General features: G+C 43.4%; 2 pseudogenes; one reads left to right on the plus strand and one right to left on the minus strand.

Annotated features, from left to right (window-relative positions):
• Nucleotides 1-464: 464 nt before the first annotated feature.
• LOC129025188 (putative protein SSX6) lies at nucleotides 465-7,717 on the minus strand (annotated as a pseudogene).
• A 166-nt stretch (nucleotides 7,718-7,883) lies between these two features.
• LOC129024065 (ornithine aminotransferase, mitochondrial-like) lies at nucleotides 7,884-9,986 on the plus strand (annotated as a pseudogene).
• The last annotated feature ends 796 nt before the right edge of the window (nucleotides 9,987-10,782 follow it).

Below are 10,782 nucleotides of genomic sequence, written 5' to 3' on the forward strand. Positions count from 1 at the left end.
AGGCAAGAAGAGAGAAGGAAAGTAAGTGGCAGTGAGTTCCCACTGTGTGACAACTCAATCTCAACTCCTCCTGACCTGCAGACCCCGCACACTCTGATTCTGCCCTACCCCAGGACCTGCACACGCCTTCCACGGTTCCTTGAAGTGAACCCTCTGCTCATGCCACAGTGACTTCCTTGCCTGGGTTATCTATTCCCAGGCTAGAGGAAGGTGTGGCCGGCATATCAGGGCTGACCTGGGGTTTGGGAACCCACAGCATCCTGGGTAGGGAGGATCCCTGGATATATAGGGCAGGGAGTAGAAAGAGCATGGAAAATCTCATCACTCAGCCTCAATGCTGTACCCTAGAAAATTATGAGAAGGGAATGATTGGGGGAATAAGTGACAAGATGGGATACCGGTACCATAACAGAATAGCACATCTGCAGGGATGTGGGGGATGAGCCAAAGGTTCACTTACGGAGTTACTCGTCATCTTCCTCAGGGTCGCTGATCTCTTCATAAATCACCAGCTGCTTTCTCTCGCACAGTCTGTGGGTCCAGGCATGTTTCCCCCTTTTGGGTCCTGTGATGGAGAAGAGTTGGAAGATAAGAGTTGGGTAGGTTGGAGAGTGTTAGGCTCTGTTTTCTCAAAAAAAAGGAGATGCCTCCCCATCCCAAGTGCCCATGGGCCTTCTTTATCCAGTTTTTCACATTCTCTGGCTTAGAGAGGCTGAGACCTTAACCCATTATTATTATTATTATTTTTAATTTTACTACTTGAATAAATTTGTATACAACTCCAGTCCAAATTTGTATGAAGTTCTGAATGTATATAATTAGGTTCAAATATATTTGTGTTTTTTTTAAATTGTATTATTATTATACTTTAAGTTTTAGGGTACATGTGCACAACGTGCAGGTTTGTTACATATGTATACATGTGCCATGTTGGTGTGCTGCACCCATTAACTATTATATCTCTTATAGTGATCTGTGATCAGTGAGTTTTGATGTTATTATTGTAGTTGTTTTTTTGTCTTTTAAAATACTTTCTGTTTTTTATTTTTATACGCAATAGGTATATCTACTTATGGGGTACATGAGATGTTTTGATACACGCATGGAATGTGTAATAATCACATCACGGAAAATAGGGTATCCATCCCCTCAACCATTTATCCTTGTGTTACAAACAATCCATTTCACTTCTTTTAGTTTTTTAAAATGTACAATTAAGTTATTATTGACTGTAATCACCCTGTTATGGGTAATCGTTTTGGGGGTAACGGGAACTGTACCCACCGAAGATGACAAACTTAATCGATCAATGCTGTGTGTGTTCTGACTGCTCCACGGATGAGCTGTTCCCCATCTCTCTTCCTTTTGTTGGGCCTCCCTATTTCCTGAGACATAGCAACATTGAAATTAAGACAATTAACAACCCTAGAATGGCCACTAAGTGTTGAAATGAAAGGAAGAGTTGCATGTCTCTCACTTTAAATCAGAAGCTAGAAATGGCTAAGCTTAGTGAGGAAGGCATGCTGAAAGCCAAGATAGGCTGAAAGTCAGGCCTCTTGCACCAAACCGCCAAGCTGTGAATGCAAAGGAAAAGTTCTTGAAGGAAATAATAGTATATAATGCAAAGGAAAAGTTTTTGAAGGAAATAATAATACTAATATTCCAGTGAACACACAAATAAGAAAGCAAAACAGACTTACTGCTCAAATAGAGAAAGTTTGTGTGGTCTGGACAGAAGATGAAACCAGCCACAACACTGACTTAAGCCGAAGTCTAATTCAGAGCAAGGCCCGAACTCTCTGCAAGTCCATGAATGCTGAGAGAGGTGAACAAGCTGCAAGAGAAACGTGTGAAGCTAGCAAAGGGTGGTTCATGAGGTTTAAGGAAAGAAGCCATCTCCATAACATAAAAGTTCAAGGTGAAGCAGCAAACCCTGTTGGAGAAGCTGCAGCAACTTATCGAGAAGATCTGGCTAAGATCACTGTGAAGGTGGCTACACTAAACAACAGATTTTCAATATGGATAAAATAGCCTTCTATATTGAAGAAGACGCCATCTAGGACTTTCATAGCTGGAGCGGATTGACTCCAATTTTGAAAGAAACTCTGCTATGGATACAATGCTATCCAATAGCATCACATACTACAGAGAAATCTTTCATAAAAGGAAGAGCTAATCGATGTGGCAAATTTCACTGTTGTGTTGTTTTAAGAAACTGCCACAGCCACTCCACCCTTCAGGAACCACCACCTAGATCAGCCAGCAACCATCAACACCGAGGCAAGATCCTCCATCAGCAAAAAGAGTGTGACTCACTGAAGGCTCAGAAGATTGTTAGCATTTTTATACAATGAATTATTTTAAAATTAGGGTATGTACATTTTTAGACATAATGCTATTGCAAACTTAGCAGACTATAGAATAGTGCAAACATAATGTTTTTATGCACTGCGAAACAAACGAAACACAATGTGTGTGACTCACTTTATTGCAGTCTGGAACTGAACCTGCAATATCTCTGAAGTACACCTGTATTGGGTATCAGGCATTGAGCTGAGTATGATATGATCCCAGGTTATCACAGATAGAATTGCTTGAGCACATTTATATGGACGACAACTCAAGTGTGTGTCTCTGGAAGTCATGCCTAACATCTCATCGGGAGCTGGGCGAGCTCCTCAGCCCAGCCTGGACCCAGGCTTGTCTGGGATCCATGCCACACACCCAGTCCACACACCTGAACATAGCCAGGGAAGCCAGAGGGGTTGTTCCCAAATCGTTTCCTCTTACCAGATCTCTCGTGAATCTTCTCAGAGCTACTTGCTTTTCCCAGGCGGCACAGCTGTTTCCCATCGTTTTGTGGGCCAGATGCTTCTGGCACTCCCTTCGAATCATTTCCTTCCTCTGCTAGGTTCTCGGGCATGATCTGTATAATGTGAAGGTGACAGATAAACTGTATCAGTGACATTTCTATAATGCTCTAGAGCTTACAAAGCGTCTTCACATGCATTACCTTAATCAATGTGCTCAACAACGCTGGGAGAGTTACACATGCCTAAATTAGGAGAAACTTGGGAGGTTAAAAGGGAAAGGAATGGCCTAAATGACTGGGGTTTCCAGGGTTAGAATGCTTATCTTCACACTGTTTTAAGATTGACATTCTTGCAAACAGCAAAAATCTCCATGTAATTGAGAGTCTGGTATACAGAAGATTTGGAGCATAGCATTCTAAGAATTCCCAAGGTCCACAAAAGGAAGACCTTCTATAAAATACAAGGGATCCCATATAAGCTTGTAGACAGCTGCTCAGAGAGTAAATATAAAAACATAGAGAGGGAACAAAACACTGCTGGGAAAGATGGTGCGGGGAGATGAATACAGGGAAGGGAGAGGGAAAGAAATGGTTTGCTGAAATTAATCCAGGCAGCAAAGAAAGCAGTACCAGATATGGCATACCACCCTACCGAGGCACCAACATTGAATGTGGAATTCAGTGAGGTGGCACCCATACCAATTCTGGTTGCATTGGGATGTGTCACTGACCAACATTGTTAAACTACATTTATACAGCTTTTTCACTTATGAAATAGTGAAAAATACATGTAAAACAAGCTAAAGGAAAGTCCTCTCTGAGCTTGCAAACACTGTTTAAATGTAGTAATAATAAAAAACAATACTTTTCATGATCCTTCTTTGAATTTGGTCTCCACAATGGCAACCCAACTCCCAGATCCCTTTACGCTGTAAACCAGAGTTGAATCTGCACTTGTGGGATCACTCATTCAGGGGACTCCGAGAGATCCCCTGGGCTGGGACGAGGGCTTCCCGGATGCCCCACTTGCAGACAAGGCCCTCAAGGAGCTCACAGTAGGGAGGGACCAACAGTCAAACTGATTCCTAAGCCATGCGAGTGGCCCTGGTAACGGAGCAGAGGCCAGTTGGTCCTTCCTGTTGCAAGAGTGGGTGTCTCAATGGAAGCACCAGCAGGCCCTATGGGGTGAAGCCCTAGTGAGCAACATCTGAACTTCATAAACAAATGCAAACGTGAATGAGCTTTAAATGGCTTGGAGCTCTGGATTAGACTACCACTGCCACTGCGCCTCAGGAAAATTCTTTAAAATCTCTGTACAACGAGAGCCTCATTTCATTATTATTTTGCTGATAACTATGATCTAAAACATGAACTATGATTCTTTACTGCCATTTCATTGACCAGAAGTCTGGATCTCAGAGAACTTAGAAGATTTGTGCCAAGTCACATGGCTTTTATATGGATGATAACTGAAGTGTGTGACTCATTATTATTTGGAGATAGTAATAGAAACGTCGTCGTAGAGGTATTCTTAAGGATTAAATAAATTAATCCATGTAAACTGTTTAGAATATATGGCATCTCTATGAAAACGAGAGAAATATTAAGGATCACAACTGTTAGTATTATCAAGCCATTGATGCTACATCAGGTGTTGTGATAGACATGGGGAGGAGGCAGTGAGGGTATTTTTGATATTCTCCCACTCTTACCAGTGTTCATATCCGTGGAGGGACAAAGGTTCTCTGGTCCCTTAGATTTGAGAGACACTCACCTTCGGGATGATTCCCTGGAGCCTGCCGAAAGTCATCTGAGGACGTTCAACTGAAAGAGAATACATCAGAATTTTTCTTTGTTGGTAAAGGTTTCCAAACTCTAGAGAGGCTTCTGTTGCATGAGGGCACTCTGCAGCAGAGGGTTATGAGTCCACTCATTGTTGAGGAGTTATTTGAGATTTGCTTCTAAATTATGTTTAGTCATAGTTGGTTCATTTATCTGTGGCATCAATTCAGAATTTACTGTCTTATGGTTTATCAAATGGGGACTAAACCCCATCACAGTCTCATCTTATTCCATTACATATCTTTTACTTTTTCCCAAATAATTAAATTGATAGGTTGGGAATCTGAACTGTATCCACTCAAGATGTGCAACTAAAAATCATTGTACACTTCAAATGAGTGAATCTTATGGTATGTGAATTAAGCTGTTAAATGTGTGATGAACCATGGATGATTTAGTCCAGTGGCTCTGAAATATTTTCAGTATAAAGACACTCCTTTAATGTCAAAAACTTGGCAGATACTCAAGCACTGGCTTTTCAGGCCTCTTGTAATGATTGTGGGAGATTGTAGAATCTGCCCTGTTTAGTTGGGGAGTAACAGGTCTATTGGAGACAGTTTGGACTTTCTGACCTTGTCTTATAATTGTGTTGTTAGAGCAGAAGAGCAAGTAAACACATATGTCCCCTTTATATTCTTGAAATGATCAAAAATCTCTACGCAAAAACTTGTCTTTTTTTTCACTCTGTGTTATCTCTGCTCACTGACAAGTTGGGAAATCTGTCTTTGTGTTGGATGAGGGATCACTCTTTCAAACTCTCTTCCAAGCTCATCACGGAGAATTGGGGCTGTTTGGGAATGAGAAGACTATTTGGTTTTGATAAAATACAGAGAAACAGCGATGCTTATTACATAATGTGTTCATCACCCTCACTCCTAAGATACTTATCCAATACCTACATGCTGTTAATGAAACAAACTCTGGAAGTTTTTGGCGGATCCATAGTTTTCATAGTTTCTTTTTTTTTTTTTTTATCACTTTTAACATTTTCTTAACTGTCTTTTGATTCATTAACAGTGCTTAGGAAGAACAACAAGTCCTTTAAAAAGAAATATTTCAAACACACAGAAAAGTATGGGGAATAGTATTGAGTCCAGTCGGATCTCAATATTACCCCACAGCTATGTTAGGTCTGATTTATTTATTCAGAATATTAGAAATACTACAAACAGGCCGGGCGTGGTAGCTCACACTTGTAATCCCAGCACTTTGGGAGGCTGAGGCGGGTGGATCACCTGAGGTCAGGAAGTTTGAGACCAGCCTGGCCAACATGGTGAAACCCCGTCTCTACCAAAAATACAAAAATTAGCTGGGTGTGAGGGCAGGCGCCTGTAACCCCAGCTACTCTGGAGGCTGAGGCAGGAGAATCACTTGAACTCGGGAGTTGAAAGTCAGAGTGAGCTGAGATTGCCTTATTGCACTCCAGCCCGGGCGACAAGAGCACAACTCCATCTCAAAAACAAACAAACAAACAAACAAACAAAGAAAACACACTATCCACAAGTCACAGCTGAAGCTGTCTGTGCAGCACTCAGCAATCCCTGCCTTCCCTCCCTCCCCCACTTACAGCCAGTCACCTTAATTTGATGGCTTTTTATTCACATCCATATTTGCATACATTTACCATTTACTTATTGTCTATAAAAATATATATTCTTGTTTTGCGTGTTTTAAAATTTTATATGAATGGCCTCTGTAGTTAACTTTCTGCACGCAATTTTTTTTTCACTCAGCCCCGATGTGTATGAGGGAACAAATGCCTGAGGATCTTTCCCAGGTAGCTGAGCTGAAAAGCAGTTGGGCTTGAGGACACCCCTTCCAGCCCCTTCCCATCTACTCACCCTGATTCCCGTGGTTACGGTCATTATCAAAATCATTCCCCTGGAAATCTGCGGACCGTTTATTATGCATGAAAGGTGAGAGGGCAACCTTGAAACCTAGAAAGATGCAAAATGTTTATTCCCTAAGAGAGAAGCTTAGGCCTGGCACGGTGGCTCACATCTATAGTACCAGCACTTTGGGAGGCTGAAGCGGGAGGATTGCTTGAGGCCAGCAATTCGAGGCTTCAGTGAGCTATGATTGCACTACTGCACTCTAGGCTAGGTGACACGGTGAGAGTCTGACTCAAAAGACAGACAAGCTGAGAGAAGGAAGGTAGTGTCAGTCGGGGGGTGCCAGGATGCCACAGAGACAGTTGGACTCATCAGAACAGAGGCCTAAGGCACAGAAACGTGCAGGATCCAGGTATGAGCCCCACTGTGGCCAGTCCCTGCCCTCAGCCCTGACAGAATACAGAAGCACAGAACACCCAGAAGCTGCTTTGCGATTTTTCCCTGCACAAAAGGAAAATGTGGGGTACTTTCTGCAGCCTAAGAAGTAGCCAAAGCAGGAAAAGGGATGCTCATGTGTCCCCAGACTTGTCTGTACCTAGAACTTTCTGTTACCTAGTTTAGTCATGGCCTCATACTTTCTCTTCATATACACATAGTTGATTTTCTCTGAGGCTTTCATCTTTCCCACTCTTTCTTAGAGAAGTATTTGGCAATATCATCGAAGGCCTAGGGGAAAAAAAAAAGGAATTCTGGCAGTACTGAGCTAGGCATGTCTGCCATTCAGCTGGAGCCACTTCCTGTGTGCTGGATCTGGGAAGTGGGGATGATAATCAGTCCTGGTTGATGCCATGGCTAACTGACAGAACACGTGGGACCTTCCCTAGCTTCACCCCTGCCACACAGTAGGGCTTTAATGCTGCTGGCTGGCTCTCTTCCCACCTTCCAGAATGGACTGAGAGTCACCAAACGTAGTGCAAGGTCACAGACTTGTCTCCAGGGATGCTAGGTGATGACAGAGCGAGGGTGGGAGGCTCCCAAGGGTCCAGATCTCCCCCGAGACCCTGCTCCTTGTCTCCAGTATCTCTGTCCTCCCCTCCTCAGAAACCTGGTCACCCCACACTGTCCCCTGGGCCACTCCTATGCCCCCTCCAGGTCACCTCACCTTTTGTGTCTTCTCTGGTATTTGAGCATCATCCCTAGCTCTCTTTGCACAGTCATTGTCTCCGTTCATGGCACCGGGAGTAGTCTGACCTGCAAGTGAAACAGATTGAGACTTTCCAGCCACAGGACCTTTGGTCTTGTGGAGGGAGAAAGCTGTGAAGGCTGGCCACACTCAGTCACCTGGAATCAGGTGCTGCATTTCTCCATCCGGGGCTTATCTGTCCCTGAGTAAGGCCATGAGGAGAAGTCAGATGAAAACAGGGAACCAGGGGTCTCTGGGAGAAGTATTGATTGGGGATGACAGGTTTCCTATGGGCAAAGCAGCCTTGAGTCTTTAGGAGGGGGTTGGCTACTCTTGTTAGTAGTTTCCCTGGATCTAGGCTTACCCTGAAAGATGTACAGACCCTTGTTGGGGAGGAAAGGACATGACTATGTAATTGTATTGAGTGAGGGCGTTCTGACACCCTCACTCAATAAAAAAAGGAAGGGAAGTGAGTCCCAGAGATAATATGGTCTCTCTGGTGATGGATCTGATCAGGCAGAGTGTTGGGGGGTTCTGTTCTGTTGAAGAGAAATGAGCATGGCTACTGTGAATGGATTTAGAGGCTATTACTGGGTGATTTGTAAATCATTAGAAGGAAGTGAGCTAGAATTTCTGAGACTACAAGAGCCCATCAACACTTAGACAGAATATGGGGCATTTCAAGATGCAGCAATCAGCCAGGAGCGGTGGTTCACACCTGTAATCCCAGCACATTGGCCAATCCTCCCACCTCGATCTCAGGACTACAGTACAGGCATGCACCACCCAGCCCTCACTAATATTTTTAGTTTTGTTTTTTTAGTAGAGACGGTTTTGCTATGTTGACCAAGTTGGTCTCAACCTCTTGGGCTCAAGCGATACTCCCGCCTCAGCTTCAGGACTACAGGCATGCACCACCCTGCCTTTTGCTATGTTTCCCAGGCTGGTCTTGACCTCCTGGGCTCACTCAATGATTTGAACCTGGGAAGCAGAGTTTGCATCGAGCTGACATCACACCACTGCACTCCAGCTTAGCAGACAGAGCAAGATTGTCAAATAAATAGATAAATAAATGAAAGAAAGAAAGGAAGAAAGAAAGGAAGAAAGAAAGAAAGAAAGAAAGAAAGAAAGAAAGAAAGGAAGGAAGGAAGGAAGGAAGGAAGGGAAAGAAAGAGAGAGAGAGGAAGGAAGGAAGAAAGAAAGAAAGAGAGAGAGAGAAAGAAAGAAAGAGAAAGAAAGAGAGAGAGAGAAAGGAAGGAAGAAAGAAAGAAAGAGAGAAAGAAAGAAGAAAGAAAGAAAGAAAGAAAGAAAGAAAGAAAGAAAGAAAGAAAGAAAGAAAGAAAGAAAGAAAGAAAGAAATAGAGAAAGACCAGCTGACTCTCCATAAGAACAGTAAGCTTTTTGGTATTTTTACTTACCCTCATCCCATCTCATGTTCCCAGCTTGGTTCTGTTCATTGCTGATGAAATACAGATAGGATTGGCCAGAACTGGTAGATGGCTGGCTGTTGATCATGAAAATGTCAGACCTGATATAGTCCTCCTTGGAAAGGCCCTTTCTAGGGGTTGATACTCTGTGTCTGCAGTGCTGTGGGACGATGACATAATGCTGAGCATTAAGCCAGGGGAACATGGGTCCACATACGGTGGCAATCCACTAGGCTGCCAAGTGGCCATTGCAGCCCTTGAGGTTTTAGAAGAAGAAAACCTTGCTGAAAATGCAGAAAAAATGGGTATTCTCTTGAGAAATGAACCCATGAAGCTACCTTCTGATGTTGTAACTGCCGTAAGAGGAAAATGATTGTTTTATTTATTCATTTAGTTATTTTTTTGAGTCAGAGGTTCACTCTGGTTGCCCAGGCTGGAGTGCAATGCCACGATCTTGGCTCGATGCAACCTCTGCCTCCCGGGTTAAAGGGATTCTCCTGCCTCAGCCTCCTGAGTAGCTGAGATTACAGGCATGTGCCCCTATGCCCGGCTAATTTTTGTATTTTTAGTAGAGATGGGGTTTCGCCATGTTGGCCAAGCTGGTATTGAACTCCTGACCTCAGGTGATGCACCTGCCTCGGCCTCCCAAAACGTTGGGGTTACAGGCGTCAGTCACTCTGCCCAGGAGGAAAAGAATTATTAAATGCTATTGTTATTCAAGACAACAAAGATTGTGATGCTTGGAAGGTGTGTCTATGACTTCGAGATTATGGATTTCTGGCCCAGCCAATCCATGGTGCCATCATCAGTTTTTGCCTCTGCTGGTGGTCAAGGAGGATGAGATTTGAGAGTCCATTGAAATCAATAACAAGACCATCTTGTCGTTCTGAGTGTAGCAGCTGTTTCCAGTGGTCCCTGGGAGCCGACTAGAGACAGGTGGTCCTGTAAAAGCTCTGCTCTTAATGCAGGCACATTCCACTCCCATGTGTCTTCAAAACCTTTTTCTGGAATATATGTGTTTTTTCAGTTGATACATAATAGAATAGTGTTTATGAAGCTGCCTTTTGCTTTGTAACATAAGTGAGAGAATGTAATGGCATCTATATTCAGTGAAAGTGTTTTGATGTGCAGAACATGGCCAGGTGCAGTGGTTCATGCTTGTAATCCCAGCATTTTGGGAGGGCGAGGTGGGCAGATCACTTGAGGTCAGGAGTTTGAGACCAGCCTGGCCAACACAGAGAAACCCCGTCTCTACTAAAAATACAAAAATTAGCTAGGTGAGGTGGTGGGTGCCTGTAGTCCTAGCTACATGGGAAGTTGAGACAGGAGAATCCCTCGAACCCGAGAGGCAGATGTTGCAGTGAGCCGAGATCGTGCCACTGCACTCAAGCCTCGGTCAGAGTGAGAATCCCTTTGGAAAACAAACAAACAAACAAAAGGTACAGAACATTTCCATCACCATAATGCTATTCCTTGTCCTACTCATTTTTCGTAACACTCACTCTCCTCCCATCCACCATTCCTAACCCCTGGCAACCACTAATCTGTTTTCCACTTCTACAATTTTGTCTTTTCTAGAATGCTGTACAAATGAAATCTTATAGTATATCACGTTTTAAGGGCTTATTCCACTCAGCATAATTCCCTGGAGATTCATCCAAGATATTAATATCTGTGTATCAATAG

The sequence above is a fragment of the Pongo pygmaeus genome, chromosome X (genome assembly GCF_028885625.2).
Source record: "Pongo pygmaeus isolate AG05252 chromosome X, NHGRI_mPonPyg2-v2.0_pri, whole genome shotgun sequence".
In the NCBI taxonomy this organism is placed as follows: Eukaryota; Metazoa; Chordata; class Mammalia; order Primates; family Hominidae; genus Pongo; species Pongo pygmaeus.